Genomic DNA, 26,490 nt, shown 5'->3' on the forward strand with positions numbered 1-26,490 from the left:
TCAACAACAAACTTTTGGATTTTTCTCATTAAAAGTTTTTTCTTGAAATATAGTATTACTAAGAACAAAGATTTACCATCATAGCATGATAACTAGGTTTAATAACTATTAAATGATGATAATTATAAAGATTTCACTATAATAATTTTATCAAAAAAATTATTAATTCCTACACACTTCTTAATTAACAAATTATAAATAAAAGCAATTTTGCTCGCAGCGTTGCGTGCTTTTGACGTTTTGTGCGATACAGTTCTTAAATTAATTGGACAACTTCTTTACGGCGTTTTGTAATTTATTAAAATTGTTAATCCATTTTTTAATTATAAATTTGTTAACGAGTTAATTTTCGTATCCTCCTAAAAGGATGGGTCAGACTCCTAAGATCTTTACTACAACACTCCTCACTTCGGTTATATTGTAATATACAAATACGTATCCTAGAGGTATGAGTGACAAGCACCAACGATGTCACTTTTGTCGCTTTTCTAGACACTTTCATGGGGATATTTTGACACGCCCATAATTATCTTTAAAGCCTGCTACATTCATACGCACGAATACTTGCGTATGTTAATATAATGTATACAGTGTCCCATAAAAATAAATACTTTGCAATTATTCACCTATGTTATTAAAGACGAACAAAAGTTTGATAAACACTGTACTGCGATAAAACTGGCATGGTCATCGTTGACATGAATAGAAATGGCTGAATTTTCTGAAGCATTTCATCGTTTTATTATTTCTGTCATGTCACACAAAGTGTTATATACAAATAGTTACATTTTAATCTACACGTGTACTTTGTATATGTGACAAATAAATAATAGTTGTAAAACTTTATTATTACATAAAGTTTAAATTATGCTTTTGATAATTATGACATATATATTTTATAGTATTATATATATACGCATATGCTTTAAAAAATAGAGGACTTCAGATAAATAATTTATATCATATATTTAAATGTAATAATAATGGTTGTTTTGAGAGGAAAAATCATTATAATATGTTTTCATTACAGCTACATTGTGAACGACCTGGTGCATTAGCAAGTAACAATAAAATATTAAATCATATTTTATTATAATTATAATAATATTTTAGCATTTGCATAAAATTACGACGAAATCAGTCTGCATTTTTTTTAGTAATTAGAATTCCATATAATACATAGGAAATATTATTAAATGCTACTTTTTTTCTAGAAAACGTGTCATTATATTTATGTAAGCAAATATTTATTAAAATTGTCTTGAATAAACTTTAAGATACGCATAATAAATATAAATTAATCTTTCTGAGATTATATTTATTACAAGAGAGCATACATAAAAAAAATCAACGTATACTTTACCCACTTATACGCACAATAAAACGTATATTTAAAGAGCATTTATACATAAAGCACGCTTTGTAAAGCTTCTGTTAGCATAGCATAAAAAAATCTCGACTACATTACTATATTAATTTACCTACTTTAATATAAAATCTTATATTTTTTTCATACTATTACATATTTTTAATATTATATAAAGTAAACAAAATATCTTATGTACATAATTCAACTCATTTTTATACTATATAATGCGTTGTATCCTTTTTATTCTGAAGGATCAACATTTACACAATTTACATATTCATAGCCATAAATATAAACTGTCTTACTTGATAATCCTCAACTTCACATAAGACAATTAACTGCTTGGTTTATTATTAAAAATAAATAGTAATATTAGTTATTTTCCATAACCTATTTTTATATTTTCATCAACGTTAGAAAAATATTTACGAGAGGCATAGTAGAGGTAATTGACATTCAAAAGCTAAGTTATTTAAATAACGCCAGTTTTGAGTTGGGTATAAATTTATTCACACCTAATTTGTGTCATTAGGTACAAATTAGTGCCATTAGGAATGAACTTATTTGATGGTTTTAGGTGTGAATTAATTCATTATATTTTCGGGTAGTCTTAGGTTTAACTCGTTATTTTATTTAGTGTTTTGCAAATATTCACGATACATATTTTGTCAAGCAAATCAACATTTTTTTGTAGGGATTGATTCTAATAATTTGCAAAAATATATGTACATGCTTAGCTAATTTTATATAGCATATGTATTAGAATGGTAGGGGTAAAGTTGTAGTATAACTTCATTTTTACTTCACACAAAAGTAAGAATAGGCATTTAACACTTAAGACAATTGATATTTCTTAGTAAATAAAATTTAGTATGCACATAATTGCGATAGAAATATTTAAAATTTTATACGGTGTAAAAATAAAAAGGAAAATTTTTACACCAGATTCGTTTCCAAGCAAATATTAAACTCAAATCAACACCATTAGCAAGTAATGAAGTATGATGTTTTTAGTTATATTTATAGGAATATCATTGATCCTGTCGTATACAGGTTTTTATTTTATGTATTCCCAATTTTTATTCCCAGAAACGACTTTCACATAACATATCTATTTGACAGCGTGCGTCAAAAGCAATTTTCGAAATAAAGAAATAAATAATATAACCAATCAGGCCGATAAAATCAATAATGTTACAAAAACCAAAGTGATAAAAAATATATGGTATTTAAAAATCTCAAATTAAAATAATAATGCAACATATAGTATATTACATAACTTCATATAGTATTAGGTTGTCTTAAATGAAGTGTGTTTTTTTATTGAGATAAAAAACGCTATTTTAAACTAAAGCAATATTTTTAAACTATAATGTTATCAACAAAAACATGCTATATTTATACAAATGGTTGTATTCCAACGATTTAAAAATATATAGATGCCTTGTTAATAAAATTCTTAATTTTTAGAGTTTATTTCTCTTTATTTGGAAAGGATGCGTCTAAACAACACATTTTACCTTGCTTGTATAACTATTGTTATTTGACTCTCTGGTTACCGATCGCCTAAGTGGACATCTGCACCATTTCTGTAACATTTCAGAGAGCTGTGTCTAAGACGCGATGCAATTGGCTAGCAAACATCCTCATCTGTGCTTAAGCAGAGTTGTTTCGAACCAGCATTATAAAATATAGTCACAGATTGCAGACACGGTGGAAGACGCCAAAAGGACAGACAAGAAAACACGGTAGTAGAAACAAGCCAGGTGACTGCATCGACACAAGTAACATCAGCAGATAGTCCAGAACATCGCAAGAATACATAACAATAAATCACAGCTGAAAATAATACAACTCGACACGCCAGCAAAGCTTCTTCGATTTCCAAAACCATTTTAACTTCATCTCTTAATAGAGGCGTCTACATTTCTCTATATATTATATGTTTATAAAATAAGTTTATACTACCTTTTTTTTATTTATATTCACATAGAAAATTTATACGCCTTCGGCTATTTTTTTCATATTATGTTTTTAAGAAACGTGATAATAAATAGCCCAATATCTTATTTTTAAATAAAAAGCGAATAATTGACCGTCTTGTAAATATTTAAGAATTAATTTTGATATTTTTTTATATGGGTTTATTCAAATAAGTCGTGACGATCCCTACCAGATCGAATGCTTAGACGTTAGAAATTTTTCGGATGGAAAGCATTCGATCACACGTAGAGACGCTCCAGTGAATAAATTAGCTTCGAGTGCAAGGAGCTACATAGCCCGCAGTCATCTCAATGCTTGGATGCTGGAAGAAGACCCACTCGACTCCCGATCTCTCCTAGAAAACCAATTTTCAATATGTGTCTGACGGATTTTTACGTTCGACAAATCCGAAAATTTTAAATTAGCATCCTAGGGGGTGGCATTCGTAATCGTTTCATGCTTTGACGAATACATGCAGGGTTTCTCTGCATCTCTCTCACACACAAATCAAAATACGTAATATTATATTTAAAATATAATATGTAATGTGAAAAATGCTTAATATTTTTCATAGATGATTTAATAATTTTAAAAGGATTCTCGAGTTAAGTTTTATTAGAATGAAGATGTACTTATGTATTTATAAATATTTTTTAATATTTTTTTACCTATTGTAAATTTTTCATTGCAACATGACAACACAATCGACAACTAATAAATAAGAAACACCAAACTGAAATGGAAATCTTTAATTTAGTGACATATATATTTTATAAATCGGTCAAAATTCCTTTGGATTGAAGCTCCAAAATTTGCTTATTAAATTTAAATTTAGAGTCCAGGTGTAAGCACAAGTATTTAACGCTTATTTTACATTTAACGTTACTTTTCTATTCATTTATATATTTATTACAATGGGCTTTTTATAAAAATTTAATAAAAAATAGTTTTTCTACTTTTATACTGAAATTCATAATTAAATGTGTATTGTAAAGTAATAATTAATAATAAAGATGTATCTAAGAATATTTTTCAAGGCTAAACACTAATTTATAATATAAAATTTGTTAAAAACAATAAGGATAAAAATATTAAAATAATATATTTACATATAAATCTAAATATCCTTCATTATATTGTATACATATTTGGGACAAAAATACAGTTATTCTCAAGTAATTCTTGCAGCTTTTTGCTACACAATTTATATTTTAACTTATAAATATTTACTATAGAATAATAATATTTTTTATTATAAATCATTTTAAAAACCAGTACCAATATTAAACATCTTATCGTTACACTAGAACTATTCGTTTTCAAATAAAATAGATTTGCCTGTCACTCTCTCAACACATCCAATTCATTGCAATTCAGTAAGTGAACTACGTACGTTTTAACAGCTATATATAAATAGGTAGTTTCAGCTTGATCATATTTAGTTGAAGACATCAGTTATTCTTAAGATTTATACATTTTATCTTAATCATTTCTAATCTAAAATTAAAAGTTTTCATATAATAAACAAATATGTTTTATCAAATTAAATTTATATTCAGCTAACCGGTGATATATTAGTTTTTCTAAAATTAATACTCCGATAGCGACTATGTATCCATATGCCAAAATTAAAATTGCTGGCTCACAATCTATCATTCCAACGCTGATGAAATTAGTACCAGTACCAGCACACTTTGGTTTTTTTGTGTATAACAAAGAATTTTCTCTAGACTGTAATCCATGTTCTTGCAACCTTCTGAAACTTTAACAAGCATTACGTATTTGAATACATACGAAATTGGAAATTCTTTCATAAATTACCCGATTTTAAATATTTCCTTGAACGAAGAATTTTTCTGAATGGCTAACCAAGGATCGATGACTTGCAAGTATTGAATCTCTTGCAAGCCACATTTTTCACCTTCGTGAAATATTTCGCTGACTATTTTGTAACCCACGCCCGTTTCCATGTGGAATGCGAATAGACCCTAAACCAATTTACTTTTTTATTTAATTTATATTTTACGTGCTAAAACATATTTTCGATTCACACCGCTTGCAATCTCTTGACGCCTTCTTCTAAAGCCATGAAATTGGGTTCAGATCCGGGTACCAAAATTTTCTTCTGATATATAGCACGTCTTATGGGCTCAGTTGCTGTCTGTAAGATCATTAACAATAATTTTAATATTTAAAATAATATTTTGTTATTAAATAAAAACATACTGAAAAATAGTATCGATTGAATACGGTATCGTGTACACCAAATTTTATCCTAGAATTGAGTAAATCTGACAAGGTTTTTATTCTGGATGAAGAAGATTGAAGAAGCGCTACAATGTTAGCAGAATAACTTGTGTATAAAAACATAAACGATAGAAACAGTAGTAGAATTACAATGCGTCCTACAACGCCTAAAATAAATAATGTATTATATTATACCATATTTTTATAACACTAAATTATTATTAAATATTCAAACTTTTCAATTGAAGATAACTCCCCTGCTGACAAATAGCTCCAATTGTTGTGATAAAAACATCACTAATTGTTGGATGCAGTGTATCTGGTTCAATACGAGTCTATAAATTAAAAATTCGAATCATGGTAAGATAACATTGTGAGGCAAAACACTAAATTTAGTTCTAGATTGTTTTCAAGAAAACAAACAGAATGCGTGACTCAAATATTTTAAGAAGTATATAAAGCGTTGCATTACGTTTTTAAATCCGAGAAACCCCTGCCCTTAAAAAAATTAATATAAAATTGCAGCCAAACCTTAAATATGGATATATATTTGCTCGTCTCCCATTTGGATGATATAAGCAGAAATATCATTAATACAAATATCAATCCGAATGAAGATAACCATACTCCAGCTCTAAATGGTAGCACAAATACGTTGCTCATATAAGACAGCTTGGGTTGTCTAAAGACAAATTTAGATTTAGTAGGTGTAGGCATGGCTATAAAATCGATTACTGAAACTCGGTCTGAAGTAAAAAATAGTGGAGAACCTAAAAATATTTAAAATATTAGTTATAATACATAAACAATAAATCTGATACTTTAAAATACCTCCAATATCTGCTTCCAGTCTGCTTAATTTTCCAATCATACCACTCCATGAGTTATCAGTTACGTTTCTGTAACCCCACGAGCTAACAAAACTAAAAGCTCTGCTGCCATTTGTAAAGTCAACTATATGATTCGTGAGGATATAGTTGACTTTGGTGATTGTGTCTATTTCCTTGTGTCTGTTAAATTCCATGCAAGTTAATAATTTTATTAATATTTAATATTGTTTTTAAAATATATTTTTACGCATTTCGTTAATATTCAAGATTTATATTAACAAGGAAATTTTATTAAATATATTGTCCTGATTAAAATAAATAGGACTCGAGTGTAAACTTGATTTGAGCGACGGATGAAGGTTAAACTTACTTGTAATCAGAAAGATGATTGACGGTATCATTGTCGGTGATGACATAGCAAATCCTTATCAGGGCGCCCTCAATATTTTGACGTCTAACGGCGGCCGGAATTTGAGTATAATTCTCGAAAATTAAGTCATCCTCTATTTTCCTCTTATATACTATATATATTAAAGACATCAATTTATAGCAAATTTGAATATAAAAAAGATTCATTTTAATAAGGCTGAAGGAAAGATCCGTCAGTGTTTTCGCGCAGCACGCTCACATCACTATCAGTGAGAATTTTCATGTCCTTCATAAATGAATTACAATATAAATTACTATTTATGGTAATGTTGTTTACGCCGGGGAAGTCTTCCAATTTTGCCAGAAATATCCATTTAAACGGCGAGCCGAACGCCAAACTCTCGTCCGCCTGAAAGAAATTAAATTTGAAAGGAGAAAAATTAAATCAAATTTATGTAATACATTTTTGCTTGCTGCCTTCTATCTCTAATATATGTATGTATATATCTACTCGTTTCAGAATCCCCGTGGTGTTTCCGCAGCGGAGGTCTATGAGGAACATTAAGTAATGCGCCTCGGCGGGTTTTGGCGAAATCTCGTAACCACTTTCCACGTCGCTCATACTGACCATTATGCTGTTTTTTGAAAACTTTTTGACAAAGGCCATTTTCCTCGCTTAAAAAAGTACGGGCACGTCTCTATAAAGTTATACGACTTGTTAAAGCGAAATTTCAAGAAAACACATACCCATATTCCAACACACAAAAGCGTGAATGAAATGCTTATGTGACAGTCCTCTGACATAATTCAAGATCGCTTCGTCTTCAATTATATTTTGAAAACTTTGTGGAAGTATATATAGTAATAATATATATTTAAAGTATTTCATAATTAATTACGAGACACAGATAACCTAATTAAATGTCTTAAAGATCATTTCTTATTGGATCGTGCTGGTTTGTAAAGTTAAGCCGTTTCAGAAAAGTACTACTTATACTTGAAGCTAATCAATATTGAAGAGTAATTTCGAATGTTTTGTTATAATCAATTTTATTTGTTATTTATGTTATATAACACAAGTATAATAAAATAACTGATTACTTCACAAATCTATAATTCATAATTTTAAGTTTAATGTTAGAAGACTTGAATATAAATCATTTACATTTAGTTTTTGTATCTCTTAATTATTTTAAGCATAGTTTGGCCATTTTGTGCTTATATTTAAATTTAATGTTGTTTATCTCATTATCTCCTATACACGAAGTTTGTGGAAAAAATTTAGAAATATTTTCTAATATTAAAATAGCAATGTTCTTTCTCTCAACCTCCTAATTAGGGATTCCATTACCGGTAATACCGAAACCGGTATTACCGGTTTTTGATGAAAACTACATCTTCGGTATTACCGATATTACAAAATAAAAAACCGGTAATTACCGAAATTTATGAATTTCGTTAAAAATTATATATTTTAATTATATTTTAAGTCCTATTTCTTTGCTGACTGGTATTTCATGGTTTACGTCTACAACAACACAAAACAGATGGGTGTACATTTCTAAGAAGCTTTTATATTTTATGACCCCCAATATACCTAATTTATCTGGACGGATTGGAGTCAGCGAATGGCCGTCGGAAGTAATTCAGATACATTTGACAGCTCTTTTGAATAGCAGGTAAAAAAGGCCGGCCGGAAAGGCAAGATCTTTTTCGGTATGTTTCTCAAAAGAGTCGCCAAATTTATACAGTTTTGTTTTGACATCCTTGCTGATCAGTAATACGCGCAGCAGAAATTAGCACAATTTATTCGAAAGTTTTACAATTTCTACACAACCCAGAACAACAAAATCACAATGATCACAGCATATTTAAATTACCTTCGAAAACAACGATAACCAAATTAATAATAGAATTGATAGAGAAATTAAATTTATATGAAGAGGAAAATGAAAATGAAGATGATGAAAATCCTGAAGAAGTTATTTTAAATGAAGATATGCCAAGTGACAACAATTTTTGCTCATTAAAAGGAAAATTATATTAAAAAAATGCATCAAAATCTTCATTATAATGTGCGAAATGAAAGAGTAAATAAAAGCTCGAATTTACAAACTACGATTCGCAAAGAAATGAAAACTTTTTGCGAGGAAAACATTCGTGGTAAACATTTAGAAATGGTTTACCAATATTTAAAAACCATTCGTCCTACTAGTGTAGAGTCCGAGAGAGCCTTTTCAGCCGCATGATTAATTTGCACGAGAATAAGGTCTAGGTTAGCGGACGAAAGTTTAAGTACATTGTGTTTTTTAAAATCCTATTTTAATACAAAAAAATATTGTAAATAAATTCATTCTATTTTTTTTCTGTTTCTTTTTATAAAATATTTTGATTTAATAAACGTAATGTAATGATTTGAATGTATGTATTGTAATAATGTAATAATTAGTTTTAATAAATTGTTTGACCTCCCCATTGTTATACAATTTTATCGATTAATAGTACATTTTCAAAAAAAATGTATTGTGTATCTTTTATAAAATTTAATAAGTTTAATGATTATGAAAGTAATTAACAATTAACTAACGTAAATTATCAAATTAATTAATTATTAATAACCAATAGTTAACAAATTAATGATAAATGAAACAATTGGGAGAATTAATAATAGAAGTTGAATAAAAGAAGACGGTATTACCGGTAAAAACCGGTAATACCGTCGATAGAAATATTTTTTTCGGTAATACCGGTATTGCAAAAGTCGGTATTTTTGGAATCCCTACTCCTAATGAACATGTCGCCTAAAAGCGTCGTAATGATATTTCATATTTAACGGACGGGACGCAAAAAGTTTCAATTCATTTTAAAAAATATTTTCAATGAAAGAGACGAATTTTGTCGTACCTTATATTATATCGTCACAATACGCGGTGATGAATTGTGTAGTAATCCACTCTTCGTTCTGATTATTTTATAACGAGTGAATTTACTTCCTATATTTTAATAAATAATTTGACATATTTAACTGCTTGTTTAGAATCAACAATTTTTATTCGCTCAATAAGAAACTGTCTAATTAATTTTAAAAAAATATATAAATTTTTTTATAACTTAATTTTGAAAGACTTGCAATTTATGATGTTACTCTACACCTAGCAAATATTTGTTTGTATAATAATATTAATATTAAATATCGGACTAAAAACATTTTAAAGAAAAGTTCAAAATTTTTTTTATTAACTATTAGCTTGAAATTCAGGTATAAGCTAGATATTTACTGATAGATTTTCATCCTACGTTACTATCTTGTTCACTTTGGAGAAACGCTGTCTACGCTTCGTAAATATAATTTATTATGTTTTATTTTAGTTAATCAAAATTTTCCACTTCTTAAAATATTTATTTATCAAACATTACAAAAGGGCCGTGAAAACGTCGATTGTAAGCACACTTGTGCTTAATAATCACAAAAGCACTTTTTTTAAATAGTATCTCGTACAGTTTTAGCATGAAAAATAATCAAATTTGCTCTAAAACTATTGAATATTCAACAGAAACGTTGCCGAACTATAATTGTACCAACGCAACATATTGGATAACGAATCGTGGATGTAAAATTATGCCATCGAAGTAAAGGTCCAATCTTTCGAAACAAGATCGCTCTCAAAAGCCAAGACCCAAAAAAGCGCGACAAGTTCTATCGATTGAGAAGGTTCTCCATTTTGTTCAATTATAACAGTATAGTTCACTATAACTTTTTACTAAAAGGTAGTAAGATAGTATTCACAAATCTTTTTGGCCATAACGTTATGATTTTTCATATTGAAGATTTTGCGACCATAGAGAAGGCGAAATCACTGTTAGCCTAAGACTATTCCAAAAAGTGCATTTAACAAATGGTTTGAGGATAGAAAAAAATGTATTATAGCAAATGGAGATTTTAATTTTAATTTTTGTATTAATTTTATTTTATTAGGCAAATTATATATTATTATATTTACATAGTAAAATACAACTTAAAACTAATTATTTATACATTAGTTACTTTGTTAATTTTGGCACATGTTATTTAACCCATCCGTCACGATGTCGAAGAAAAAAACGCGTCTGCCGACGGGGGTCCTCTGTGGTCCCAAAGTATTTTATCCATTTATACACCAAATTCCTACTAAATTTTCTGTGCAATAGATAAATATACCTATAAATACAACCATTTGTTATAATTTTCCTCATTTATTAACAATTATTATAAAAAAAATGACGAAAATCGGCGCATGCTATCGCCCGAAGAGCGCGACACGCACTGCCTCCCCTCTCCGACGCGTAGGCGGCCGACACGTGCCTATATACAGTGTAACCCAAAAATTATACACTTATAATAAATATAATTAAATTTTAAGTGTAATACATAATTTATTATAATACAAAATACCATTTTATAAACTTTAATAATATAAAGCTTAATGAAATCGAAAGTATTTTAAAAAAAATTACGTTTCTATTTGAATTTAAGTTTTGTTTTGTCGTAATCGCCGATTCTTGGGATTCGTAGATTTGCATGGTCTCGCGAGATACTTTTATAGTATTTTTCAGTTTGATAATAACAATGTTCTTTACTGGCAAGAATTAAATATCTACGTAATAACAATAACTATTTAAATCAAGCAAAATATTTATAAAAACAAATCTTTACTAGAACTCTCATAATTTACATAAAACATAAACATAATTAAAAAATATTGTATTAAATGTATGGCATAAAATATGACTATTCAGAATCAAAAAATATAAATAAATAAATCTTCACTAGAACTCTAATAATTTACATAAAAATTAAACATAATTAAAAAAATATTATATATGGCATAAGATATGACTATTCAGAATCAAAAATATATATGAATGAATTTTCACTAGAACTCTCATAATTTACATACAATATAAACATAACTAAAAAACATTATAAAGCATAAGATATGACTAATCAGAATCAAAACACATAGTAACACTTCGGATAAAAATAAAATACAAAAAAATAATAAGACAAAACTAAACATAATTGCAAAGTACAATAAACATAATTTAATAGTAAAGTGAGAGTGACGACACTTAAAAATAAATATAAAATAATTATTTATTGCACTCCTTACAATATATTGTCTTTTTTTCTATTCTGTGATTCGAGCATATTGGTTTTTGACAAGAAAAACACTGAATGCGAGTTTTCTTGTCTTCATTTCGCGGACAAAAATAACACCTGGGACGTTTTCGTGAAATCGGCGTTCTTGGTGTTTCTTCAGTAGAAGTTGACATTTCGACATTGCTGTATTTCTCGAATATGTCGAATCCAGCTCGTTCCATTTTATTTAAATTATTTCGTTCCTTTCTGATATCAACGTTGTCTGGTACTAATTGGAGCGCAAGTTCCTGAATAAAAATCTTTCTACGGCTTCGATCAGACTTTTTCCAATCTGGAAACTTTGTAATCCATAATATATAAGCGTTTAGAGCTGCTACATCTATCAGCTCCATAAACACTCTAAACGGCCATCTTCTGGTTGCTCTGACGCAAGAATATTGCCGAGTCATTTTATCACTAGTATCCACAGCACCCTTTGTGTGATTATAGTGCAATATGATCTCGGGCTTCATTTTTAAATCTTCAGGGGCCAATTTGCTATCAAAAAATTCCGTAGACAAGAGAGCAACGGCTCTTCTTATTTTCGGAACATATGACACTAAAGTCATATCTTCCGCAAAACCGAAGAGGCTTGAATATTCTTTTCTGTCTTTAGATGGAAGGAATTCTCGAGGAATTTCCCGCTTGTTTGCTCGAAGTGTCCCGGTTATTGTGATGTTTTTTTTTAATAATTTTTGAGCTAATGGAACAGAAGTAAAAAAGTTATCGGTTGTCACTCCCCGTCCTGAACCAAAGTAGGGTTGTATCAAATCCATCACAACTCGTTCTCCCTGGTTGACTTCCCTTCTGTTATCAACCTGACCAGTGTATACCTGTAAATTCAAGGTATACGCAGTTTGAGAATCTGCTGCTGCCCATATCTTAATACCATAATGCCCCGGTTTACTTTTCATATACACTCGAAATGTACAATTTCCACGATAAACAGCCAGCCTTTCGTCAATTGTTACGTGTGTGCCGGGAACATAATTTTTTTTCGCATGCGCTCACAAATTTATTAAAAAAAAACTTGAATGCTTCCATCTTATCTCCACTTGCATTAGTTCTCTCTCTCTCCTTGTTAAACGATCGTCGAACCTAACAACACTAAACATTTCCGAAAATCTATCCCTTGCCATCGCAGCTGAATAAAAGTATTGTTTATATAATTCGTTCGTCGTCCACAGTTCCTTAAACTGAATTTTTCGGCCATTAAGCCTACCGGAAGAAAGCAAAATTCCAATAAAAGCGTCAATTTCGACCATAGTAATTGAAGAAATTTTTTTTTTTCTAATATTTTCACTGTTGTCCCGGTCTATTTGCTTATTTGTCTCGTTACAAATGTGTAACATCATTTCTTCTGTGAAAAATAATTTGAATGTATCTTTTATAGAAATAAAATCTACACCAGAGGCTATTCCAGAAGCAGCGTTAACAATATTTACTATTTACTATATATCGCTACATCGAGTCACCGCGCGGGTCGCACGCGAAGACTTTTCTCCCTAACATCGCCTCCGCCATCGCCTTCCGACAAAGGAATACGCCGTCTCCAGGCGCCACGCAGATCATCACGGGACACGGGCCCTTTAATGCATACCTCAAAAGGTTCAAAATCACGGAGGACCCCAACTGCCCCTGCGATGACCACTCCACCCAGGACCCCGACCACCTGCTGTGGCACTGCCCCGCCCTGGAGAGAACAAGGCACCACCTGCTGCAGAGTTGCAGAAGTGAAAATACAGGGAGAAAAAACTACGCAGCCATGCTCGAAAACCCCCGACTGGAGAAGGGGCTACTCGAACTGATGAGGACCGCAACAGCCACCAGCAGAAGTATGCACCGAGAGGTGCCAACGACCTAAATCAACAACAAAACCCCCACCACACGACATATCGCACACCCCCCTCCTCCCAGCTCCCACCCATCCTCCAGCCCTGTACATAACAAGCAGGGCCACCCAAAACAAACCATTGTCGATATATATATATATATATATATATATATATATATATATATATATATATATATATATATATATATATATATATATATATATATATATATATATATATATATATATATATATATATATATATATATATATATATATATATATATATATATATATATATATATATATATATATATATATATATATATATATATATATATATATATATATATATATATATATATATATATTACCATTAACCCCGTGGTGTGCAACGCCGACGGACAAAATGACCTTGTGACGTTGACAAACGAATAGGGCTGCCACATTTGTAATTTTTTAATTAATATTTTTCTTTAATAATTCACTTTTATCACCAATATTTATTATATCATTACAGACATTTTATTATTCATTTCCGCACCACCATTGAGGTAGAATAAATGGCGCGCTTTTTTTTACGTGGTGTCTCCCGTAGACCTAATCCACGTGTGTTTTGAATATGACAGGTAAATAAGGAAGTCAAATCAAATTTGAATATCTAATGTCCTTTAAAGTGAATTAGCTTACTTAGTAAATATCGCTTGCTTTCTTCTCTATTGCTAATTTTAGTTAAATAATGAATTCTAATATTTACGTATTTATCAGCAACGGCTCTAATTAAATGCAAATAATGATTACTCGTAGGGGCTTGTTCAAACATATGAATTTCTAACGATTTAAAAATATCACCTACACCTACAAATGATTTTAAAATTTTACTTACAATATAATCCTTATTATATTTAGGCAATAATTTTTTTTGCCAATTTTGGTTAACTAAGTATTTTATAAATGTTTCACATTTCAAGCAAATCTTCTTAACGTAATCAGACGGCGACAACAAGCCTCCCCGATTTTTGTGATTTATGAAACTATTATTATTAGAACCTAAAAGAGAATCTACGCAAATTTCACAAACAATTTTTTTTGATAAACTTTTTACTACATAGCCGGCTATGTATGCCACAATTTCGCGAGAACTTGCAGTTAAAAAATCTGGTAATAAATTTAAATCGTCAAAATTTTCATCAGTATCATTGACTTCAGTAATCCTATGCCTATCTGACGTTATATTGATATGGTTGGATGGAGACAATATGCTAATATTTTCTAACGGAATGCAATTATCCCTAAACGAGTCTCCTAATTCTAAGTGAGTAAAAAGTTTTTTGTAAATAGCCCTAAATTGTCGTGCCGTTGGATTATTATTATGCCCTCCATGAGATCTAATATTACCAAAAAATAGTTCTATATGGTCCTGACTTATTTTATAAAATGGTATATAACTTAATACCCCTTCTTGTTCTACCAAACTATTATATAAGTGTTTAGCGCTATCCATGCAAATTAAGAATCCTAAAAATCCTGTTTTTATTCTACTAGAAACTACTCTTTCGCCATTATGGTGAAGAGATATTATGTATTTTTTAACATATTCAAAAAAGTTAAAAATCTCTAAATGGTTTTCTTTACATAAAGGTTTCTTAAAGTTTACCTGCTTTATATTTTTTGAATTTAAATTATCAAATAAATTATTTATTGCACGTATGAAGGTTGCCGTCCGTCTCTATACAATCATTAAAGCTTTCTAAGCAAATTTTTTTACAAAATTCTAACGCGTCCGCTACACTATTACTAAGAAGTTGACTAGCTAATTTCACCTTCATTTTTTGGTTGTGAAAGTGAACGTGTTTTCGCGATAATTTATTGGCAAAGTGCAAATTTTCTCCCTGCTGTAATTGATTAAGTTTTATTAAAAAATTCCATTCTATACTATTACCCAAACTATCCGTAAATATTTGTTTGGATTCCAACGAATTCCTAATTAACTTAACCATGTGACACGGATCTAAAAAAACTGCTACGGGTTTTTGAGTGCATGGATGCGGAAAAGTAGTTTTAAGATCATTATATTGTGAATTACAGCCCAAATTTTTAACCATAGAAAAGTTAGCAGGACAACCGTCAAATGTTACAGAAACCACATCTATATTGCATTCGTGTATTTTTTTTAAACATATTTGTAATAAATTAGCTTTTTGTGTGCCTGATATCCCATCTAATAAAAAATATGCTACCGGTAATTTCCAGCTACCATTTATGCACACAATCATAAAAACTAGTGCTTCTTTTGCAATTGATAAGCAATCGCCGTCTATGCCTGTACCCATGTCTATGTAACCATGAAAACGTTTTCCATCCCACTCAGTAAGTTTTCTAATCACGATTTCATCTATAACTAAATTGCAAACTAGCTTATAATTTGTCGATTGCGATTTTATTTTTAACGCTTCAAATGCTTCAAACGTAAACCCTGGATCTCCGTTCAAGTTCTGATACCATTTACCGATGGTTCTTAGGTGGGGTAAGTTAAAATTTAAAGTCTGTCGAACATATTGATAAGCTTTGGGAGAATAAAAACTTAAAGTTAATGCAAACGATCGAACTCGGGCTGAATACTTGGCTACTTTTGAATTCTTTTTTATTTTTATAAAAGTTAACAACTCTTTTGAATCGGAATCAAAATTTGCTAATAGTGACAAGCCGTTTTCCTCACTTAAAAGTCCTTTGTCTGTTATAGACTTAACTATATTTTCTAAATTAACTATTTTTTTGTTTCTTCTATAAAGTTTTTGCCTTAGTGCGTGTATTATATTTTCACGTTTTTTTGAAATAACCCTAACGTGATTTAATTTTCGTAATAGATTAATTTTTCTAGGGGAATTGTAAGCATCAGTATTCGAAATTGACGTTGACGGGAGTGGAGACGATGGTTGGTTTTGTAAAGGGGCTGAGTTTGGTATTAATCGTTTATACCCACCTTTTATGGTAAAAAAAGAATCGGGGTTAAAATGCTCCGAACAGATGACACTTCTCACGGATGGCTTCCATGAAGGACGTAAAATATGTTCAAGCCATACTTTCTGTAAGTTTTGTTCTAAAGGAAATCTAAAAAAACGTGTATAATATTACTAACGTTTATATGTGACAAAAATATTTACTAATGAAATATATTATTTTTATCATTTATATTTAATTTAAAAATAAATTAAATATAAACTCGAAGAATGGAATGCGCAGCCCTAGTTGGCACGTGTAGATGACGTTAGAGTGACGTTAGAATGGCGTGTAAAATGACGTGTTTTGCACGCGTCACTTTTAATAAAAAATCCTAAAATAACACAAATAATCGCAAAATGTTACTTGTGGAATGAAATATTGCAATTCCTCTGCTGTTTTGCACTGTTTTTGCAAGATAATACGGAACAAGAAGCCATATTGTAATAATTTTGTTGAATGCGCGGGACGTGTAACACTGACCGCGCGTTCGGGAGCAATGCTCTAGAGAGCACCGAAGTCACTTAAAATAAGCATGGAAAATTGTTCTCATTGCCGTCTCTATCTTATATATAATTGTTCTAAGCCGCCGCCGTCGCTTCCGCTTCCGGACGCGCATAACTTTAAACGAAACATTCTCCGTTCAATTATCTACTCTGTAAATCGTATCGCTTTGTATTAACGGTGTGTAACAATACACGTAAACAAAGGAAATATATTTAATTATAATAATAAATAATATTAAAAATTAAAATTGAATTTGTTCCGATTGATTTTCGAGCCGCCGGTAATGCGTTCTGTTGTTTCGACCAATGAAAAATAAGCATTCAAATATTCAAATAGCTTCGACCAATGAAAAATAAGCATTCAAATTCAAATAGACAGTACCGTGACAACACTTTTAAATTATTATTATTTAATAATAAAATTTTGCTACGCGACAATAATTTTCATTAATTCGTCATTTGACTGAATAAAAATGAAATATATACATAATGTGTTGAGGATTAGAAGAATACATTGATTAAACTAGATAAACAATCATAAAATAATCTTCGAAATGAAATTTTCAAATTTTGAATTCCCGGCGACGGGCTCCGAGGCCTAAAAGTGAGTTTTTGCTTTTATAAATAATCGGATTGCAAATTAACTAGGTGTGTTATAACTATAAAAATTAAATATATATATAATGTGTTTAGGATAAGAAGAATACATTGATTAAATTAGATAAACAATCATAAAACAATCTTTGTAATGAAATCTTCAAATTTTGAAATCCCGTCGCCGGGCTCCGAGGCCGGAAAGTAAGTTTTTCTTTTATACTACATAAACATTATCATTGCTTTCCGATTTAATACACATATACGTTAGATTTTAAGAATTTTAAATTAACCAGTTATGTTTTAAACATGAACGTGTAATATATCCTTAGTATGTGAGGATTGAAAGTTAATGTCGATCAAATCGGCGCTGTCGGACAGCTTATAAATGTGTAGTTTCTTGGATGTTATCTAATAAACGAAATTTTACAATGATTATAAATATGTGATTGCATACCTGGAATAATCGATAGCCAAAATATCTAAGAGTGGGTTATTTTTAATTCCGATGTGGCAAAATAGGTACAATTTTTGTTCTGTGCCATCATTCCTCTTTCTGAATAGCCAAATTTAAGATATTCAGTTACATCAAACTTATGTAGTATGTTTTTTATAAAAAGATAATACTTGCTGACAGTGACTTCAACATGAGAAGATTAACTCTTTGTTTATATATACCAATTCTACGTTGTAGCCATATAGGTCATCAAATTGTTCCATCATTGCTTCTGAAAAATAATTAAAAAACAATAAGACTCCTATCAAGAGTAAACATTGAACACATTATTACTACTAATATAATCCATAAATTAAATTTAAACGACAACCAAAGAACACAATTGATGGATGTACTGTAGAGGATTAAACACGTAGATTGGTATCTTTTCATCTTCTACAAAATTGTCACAATATGTCATATATTTTTGATTATTACTAGCATTGTAATATGTTTAATTAACTTCGGTATGTATACCTTTAATTGCCAAATCACCGCTGTTTGTCTTTTAATATTAGATCCTGGAAAGTCAATAGTAATTTTGTTAGAATAACCGTGTTATATTATTCATTTATAACCAAACACTTACTGGCACACCCACAATTTATAGTTTTGTCTATAATTTCAAATGCTGCATCACTTGCATCATCTTCAATTGTCACTTTGTAAGGAAAGTGCCGCGATTACAACATAATTCGCAGCGGGTGCAGCGGCTAGCGAGCGCTTACCAGATGTGACAGCTGTCAGATGTAAGCAAATTTGGGAAGTCCCGCGCTTGAGAACGAACTAAATTGATTTTAACGAACGAAATTGATTTTAACGATTTAAATTGTATAACATATATTAAAATATGTATAAAAATCATAAAATACTAAAAAAAATGTTTTTTAAAATTTTTTTTTAGTTTATAGATTTAAAATATAATATAAATAATGTGGATATGTATTAGCTTCTCTATACAGAAACAATATGTACCTAAATTTTGGCGAACGTTATCAATTTAAAGTTTTAGTTTTTAGAGAATTTTTAAAACTTTGCTTAAAAAAATATTTTCAATAAAAAGGGGCAAAGTTTCAAAATAAATACTATTCATTACCAACCAACTTATATTATTGTATTGCAAAAATCTCTCTTACTGACGCCTTTGAAAGTAAACTACACAAAAATGTATAACACTAATTAAAATATTTTTTAAATTATAAAGTTTCAGAATAAAATTTCAAGATTTATTAAAAATATTTTTTATTTTATTATGGATTTTAAATATTATTAATTTATTATAGATTTTAAATATCTTTAGTTTATTATTAATTTTAAATATAGTGAAAACTTTTTACACTCATTAATTATTAAAATATTTAATGCTGCGCAGAAAAACATTTACTTAAAAAAAAATGTGTAAATCAAAATATTTTTTAATCAAAAAAAACAAAAGTTTCAAAATTATTAATATTTTTAAAGCGCACTTTTGGTCTAAAGAAACAGATTAGGTGCTTGATATTTTTAGTTTATTGTTTCTTTCTAATTAGTAAATGTAATTAAAAACCGACTTTTATATTTACACATAAAACATAGAAATATTTTTTTTAATTATAAAGTAACTTATGGTGTCACCAAAAAACTTTTTTATAACAAAAATTTAAATTTATGATAAAATTGTGTTATGCAGCGTTAAGACTGGCACTCAAACATCTAAAATACGCTAAAACACAATCAATGACTTATAATCACTCACATTGCACTAACTATATATGATCGATTGTGTTGTTGCGTTAGTAAGGTGTAACAAAATATTTTTTCATATCAGTAATATTTTTGAGCGGATGTGTAGCCGATGCTATTTATTATTATTATTTATTAAACTGTAAACCTACGTTTAAATGATACAAAATGTTACGTTTAAATATTATTTTTTATGTTGAAAACATTTTGATATTTTTTGTTTTAATAATATTTAGTAAAGTTACAAACCTATTTTAAAAAATATTACAACGAAATCTCTTTGTAACGAATACCGAAATAACAAAATTCCCAATGTAACGAATCTTTAATTTGTCCCCGAAAAACTTGCATACAAAATGTTTTCATTATAACGAAGACTGATCTCAGTATAACGAAATATTTTGATCCGAATTTAAGAATGACGTTGCAACTTTACACAATATTTCTCCAAATTCAGTTCGTTCTTGACGTGGTGTGTGACAGATGTGTTCAAAAGCGACATTACAGGTGTTTCGCTGACCCTCAAACTTTTTTTATAAAACATTTTTTTCACAAATTTTATTGTTTCATACAGTATCCTTAAAAATGGGCAAAAAACTATTTGTCAACCTTATAAGAGGTTATTTTGATGTTGTAGTAATGTGATAATCAAAAATAAAATATATCATCTTCCTTACGTTCAATATAACAAATTTTCAGTATACCAAAATTTATTCATTGGTTCCGTGAGCTTTGCTGTATTGAAATTTCATAGTACAATTTTTAATTTATTATTATCTAGCCAAGTTTTAAACCTATTCATAAATGATATACAATATTTAGATTTATCATTAAATATCTAAGTTTCAATATAACGATAAAATCTAATGTTGTAAATCTAATAAATAATTTTTAATAAGTTTTCTTCTGGAAATATTTAGTCAAGTTGTAAACCTATTTTCAAATGAATTGAAAGTGCTAAGTACTTTTTTATAGATTGAACTATTTTGTCTATCATTGAAAATCCTCAATAGTAATGTCCAATTTGAACCATTAAATTTTAAAAAATATTTTAAAAAATCAGAACGAAGCAAAAATTATATTTAAAACCCAAAAAGTTGAGGGTCCGGAGGCACATTTCCGATCCGACTACCCGAAAGCCGAGTGTAGTTGTGTGCGTGCGTGCGTACGCGGCTTAGCGACGGTGCTGCCCTCAAGTGTCAATCGAGTGCAACTCTTTCGGGCAGTCGGATTGGAAATGTGCCGACGGTGCTGCCCTCAAGTGGCAATCGAGTGCATTGTCGTTTGCTTGTAACGGTCGTTTACGCGTGGGCGTCATTTGCTTAATTTATTTATTTATTTATTTATTTATTTATTAAAATTATAACCATCGTGACCTGACAGGCAAACCTAATGCGTCACGATAGTCAAAAGTACTAATACATCATAATACATACAAATATAAACAAGACAAAACAACAGACACAAATCACCTCAACAGGTGTGCATTGTCCCATACGAATTGAACCAAAACTCCATAAGTGCAAGAGAAAATGTCAATATTACTATGGACAGAATTAAGCAGATAAATGGCCTTGGCCAGAGAAGAGTTGGCAAGTGCTCCAGTTCTACACTTAACAGGCAAGAATAGTGGACGCGACCGAGAACTATAACCACCTTCAGGAGCCCACATTTGAAGCTGCTCGAGCACTGAAGGATTGTCTACGATGCCCTTGAGCAATTTCCAGAAGTGTTTAATTACATAAACACTTCTGCGAGTCGACAAAAAAACGTATCCCAGGGCTCCCAAAATAAAAGCACTGGGAAACAAGAACGGATAATACCCGTATTCCTTCAAGTATAAATATCGAAGAAATTTACGTTGTACTTTTTCCAGTTTCAATTCATTACATTGATTCATTACGCCTGGGATCCAAATGATGGAGCTAGTTTCTAGTATGCTGCGGACTAGAGTATCATAAAGAGTGCGCAATACTAAAGTATTCCTGAAGTAACGCGCATTTCTCAAGATAAAACCGAGCATTTTTAAGGATTTGCTATGAGTCTCTGCAATGTGCTGGCTAAATTTCCAACGTTCTTCGAAAGTCACTCCTAAATCCTTAGTTGAAGAAAACCTTTCCAGAAAATATCCGCCTAGATGGTATGAATATTTTGCCGGCGTTAACGACCTTGAAAATGAAATTGTGTGACATTTCTTTACACTGAAAGGCAATTGGTTATAGCAAGCCCATTTCCATATAGAGTTGAGATCCTCCTGTAGGTCGAGGGAATCAGAAATCGAATGCATTTTCTTGTAAATTTTCAAGTCATCTGCATATAATAAAAAATCTGAATGCTCTATTGCTGTTTCTATGTCATTAATGAACAATAAAAACAACAATGGACCCAAATTGGATCCTTGAGGTACTCCAGTAGGGGTCTTATATCGTTCTGAAAAAGAGTTATTATACTTGACGAATTGATATCTATTGGTCAAGTAATTTGAGAATAGATTTATCAGATCTTCAGAAAACCCAAAATTAGATAACTTTTTTACAAGTAAAGCATGGTTAACTTTATCAAATGCTTTTTCAAAGTCTGTGTATATGACGTCCACTTGTACACCAGAGTCCAATGATTTTGAAACATAGTTAGACAAAACCATTAGATTAGTGACAGTGGATCGAGATTTACGGAAACCATGTTGTTGGTCGAGAAGCATACACCTGCAATGATTAAAAATGTATTTATGCAAAACAATTTCAAATAATTTTGCAGGTGATGAGATCAAAGCTATTGGCCTGTAATTGTCAATCTGAAATTTGGGACCCTTTTTATGAATCGGAGTGACTTTTGAACATTTCCACAATTCTGGAAAACAAGAGGATCTCAAAATTAAATTAAATATAAATTTTAGAGGCTGTAAAATACCAGACTTGCATCCTTTCAGAATGTAGTCTGGAATAAAATCTGGTCCCGAGGTAAAAATGGACTTTAGTCTGCTAAATCCATATTCCATATCAACCAAACTAAAGGTTTTGATTGATAACAAAGATGACCATGAACGATGAGTCTCATCGTAATTAGAATTAAACTCTAAATGTGACCCATCATTATGGTATACGGTTTGAAAATACCTAGCAAATCCATCTGCAATCTCTTCAGAACCTTCAAAATTGATGTTGTTCCAACTCATCGATGACAGTAAGGATTGGCCATCGCGTTTTGAGTTAACGAATTTCCAAAATTTTTTCGGATCTAAAATTATCGACTTTTCACAGTCTCCAATATAGTTCCGATGGCAATCGCAAATCAGCAATTTTGCACGCGATCGCAGAGTACGAAATTCTTCATAGATGAGAGAATTTCGTGTTCGTTTCCAGATTTTATGTATGACATGTTTCTTTCTAAGAATTGTAATTACCTCATTCGAGAACCATATTGGAAAAATTATTAATAAATAACTACCACGATGGAGCATTTTCCTAAATCTTTTAACTACGTCGAGGTTGACACTAAAACTTTTCGATGTGATATAAAGACGAACGAGGAAGCGGAGCGCTGGATAAAAGAATACAGTGCGTTATCCAGAACAAGTTGGAATTGTAAGAGTATGAAAAAAAACCCCACAAGATATATTTCACAGTAAGTACTCTAATTAAACTAATAATATAGATAACAGTTCTTATACACATACATAATTATTGTAGCATTAGGAAAATATGTCATCATTCCCAAACCTGCAAAGTTGACCCTTCAAAAAGAACGCATGGAAAATCAAAAAAATTGTATTGCAAAGCTGAAATAGACGTTCTTGTCAAAAAGGTGACTTGTGACACAAGGAGGCGAGATAAATATCTGAAGGTAATTTCAATATGTTATTTTCCTTTTGATATATACAAATCATATTTATACATATATGAATTCTGTTCAAATTTTAAGGACGGATATCAAACGATAATACAGTTTATCGGAGACCATAGTCATCCTATAATAAACGCAGAGACATTATCTTGCTTGCCTCCATCTGAACATATCAAAAATAAGTTTTATGACTATTTTGATATGGGATTAAAGGTTGGCGAGGCTATGAGATACCACGAAGCTCATCTGCTATTAAAATATAATAATTGTAGCGTAGAAATGGCAGATGCATCAATTAACCCAAAAATGCGTACTGTTATTTATTTAAGGGAAAAATGGAGAGGTTACACTTTAGGTCCACGTAACGACTGTCTCCAAGTAATTTATATTGAAAATGAATACGTTCGCAATGTTGTTTCTATGAATTAATATGTATTTATCAATTGCAGATTTTGAAAGAGAAGATATCAGTATATGAAAAAACAGGACATTTAATTAAATATTATGAATCACCGTTTGCTCTTGTTATTATAACGCCAATGATGAAAAGAGCTCATTCTCTGCCTTTGACTAACGATATTGTGTTCATAGACAGCACTTCCTCTTGCGATGCGGAAGGCCATTCAATTACTTTTATTTTAACGGGATGCAGCATTGGAGCTGTTCCTCTAGGCGTTCTAATTACAAAAGGGCAAACACAATCTGAATATCAGGCTGGATTTCAGTTGTTTAATTCTGTTGCAGGTATCACGCCACAACTGTAAACATCAGGCAGTGGTATACAAATATCATGATAACTCAATTCCCAATTCACCTCCTTTAACTGCTCAGGCAAAGCACGAAATTGCATATTTAGCTTTTGGTGAAAAGACTCCGCCAATTGAATTTTTTATACCACTGCCTGATATTTGTGACTAAAGTTTCAGTTAGTTGCAGCAGCAGCGTTAATATTGCTCCATGTGACATATCCATTGTTGATGGGGATTTTAAATTAAATTAAGAGAAAGAAATAGTTTCAATTGATAACAACTTAAATGTAGACATGAAAGAAAAATTTGCCGATTTTTTTTAGATCTTAAAAATAATTGTTTTGCATCAATGAAGGGAGTATTTGATCCTGATTTGGCCAAAAAACTTGAGGACGGTTTTAAAGGTGTGTTTAAAAAGGTAACTACTGATCATAAAATATAATTAAACGTAATTCTGGTGCCAAAATTAAAGTTCAACCAACGGCCATTAGTAGGCGAAGGATAGGTATAACCAGGGGCAACTCGGTTGTAGCTTCTGGTCGCCCAGCACTTTCAAATAAATTAAAAATAAAACGTTTAAAGCGGTTGCATAATTTAAGTCTTAATATTAAAAATAATAAACCTAATGGAAAGTCACATGGAGCAGCACATTAATGTATGTATATATGTAAGCATTTTTTATGTAAGTTGCATGTATGTATATATGTAAGTCCTGTCATTATCAGTTTTCTTTGCTGATTCTTTCTGATAATTATTGTAGAATCAGCAGATAAAATAAAAAATTGAAAACTGAACGATTCTTTGATTTGTTTCAAACTATCCTTATACTTCATCAATTGATTTCTTCAATGTAGCCAAAAAAATAAGTAGATGCTATAACTATAATTATGGATTACAATGTAAATATTGAAAAAATATTTGTATTAAATTAATAACGAATGAATTGATTCATATACGCCATGAACTAGGGCTTTGGAGTCGGGGTCGTAACATTTTAAGCGGAGTCTTGGGATGGTAGTTTCTCGAAAGCAGCTGCCGTGTCGCCGGATCAGTCCAACGACACAACAGTTTTTATAACTCGGGATCCCAACTAGTTTCACAGGATTGTTACAAAATACACATATAACAATTTAGAAATATATTTCATATGAACATAAGAAAAATGGTTACAAGAAGTAAATATACATAATATAAAATATAGAATAAAATTATATAATACAATTTAAACCTGAGAGATCGCTTGGCTAAATCTCCATAATGAGTTCAGTTTTGTCTGACTGTCTTTAGACTGTCTGCGACTTCCTGCGATTAATTGCAACTGGCCATGTATGGAGAGAACATCTCCTTTTATACATTACATTCTTTCTTAATTAAAATATTATTAGTTAATTACTATTTCATTATATAAAGTACATGTAATTACATTTGATTGGTATTTAATGATAACACATACAAAGTTCGTTCACATCAAGTAATTAATAATTTAACAATAGTATCAATAATGTAACAATAAGGGTGGGACATAACACAGCGTTATTTATGTTGCTTACTTATAACAATGCTTAGGCGCTTAAAATAAAAAATTAAATAACCATTTTTACAGTGTTGAGTAAATATATTTAAATGGGTCGAAAAAGAGCCGAGGTACTAAACTGTATAGTCTATATGAGAAACGGATGAAGGTTAATGAAAATATGAACTTCTATTTGAGCAGTTACGATACATTTTAAAATTAATTTACTCAGTGGCGATTTTCAAAGGCAAATGTT

The 26,490-nt window shown here is 30.3% G+C and overlaps 2 long non-coding RNA genes and 1 pseudogene across 3 annotated transcripts; 1 reads left to right on the forward strand and 2 right to left on the reverse strand.

Annotated features, from left to right (window-relative positions):
- Positions 1 to 4,733: 4,733 nt before the first annotated feature.
- On the reverse strand, positions 4,734 to 7,680 carry LOC148233951 (ionotropic receptor 75a-like; annotated as a pseudogene). Its single transcript, XR_015810208.1, has 11 exons — positions 7,546 to 7,680; positions 7,310 to 7,473; positions 6,800 to 7,207; positions 6,431 to 6,609; positions 6,131 to 6,369; positions 5,835 to 5,934; positions 5,579 to 5,766; positions 5,406 to 5,513; positions 5,174 to 5,340; positions 4,917 to 5,114; positions 4,734 to 4,849 (listed from the first exon to the last, which is right to left on the reverse strand). The product of XR_015810208.1 is annotated as an ionotropic receptor 75a-like (transcript).
- An 8,923-nt stretch (positions 7,681 to 16,603) lies between these two features.
- Positions 16,604 to 17,321, reverse strand: LOC148233952 (uncharacterized). Its single transcript, XR_015810288.1, has 2 exons — positions 17,178 to 17,321; positions 16,604 to 16,922 (listed from the first exon to the last, which is right to left on the reverse strand). It is a non-coding gene; the product is annotated as an uncharacterized LOC148233952 (long non-coding RNA).
- A 6,729-nt stretch (positions 17,322 to 24,050) lies between these two features.
- Positions 24,051 to 25,510, forward strand: LOC148233953 (uncharacterized). Its single transcript, XR_015810250.1, has 2 exons — positions 24,051 to 24,350; positions 24,422 to 25,510. It is a non-coding gene; the product is annotated as an uncharacterized LOC148233953 (long non-coding RNA).
- The last annotated feature ends 980 nt before the right edge of the window (positions 25,511 to 26,490 follow it).

This window comes from Plectrocnemia conspersa, unplaced genomic scaffold, assembly GCF_051122295.1.
Source record: "Plectrocnemia conspersa isolate PC_06_02 unplaced genomic scaffold, ASM5112229v1 ptg000007l, whole genome shotgun sequence".
Classification (NCBI taxonomy): domain Eukaryota; kingdom Metazoa; phylum Arthropoda; class Insecta; order Trichoptera; family Polycentropodidae; genus Plectrocnemia; species Plectrocnemia conspersa.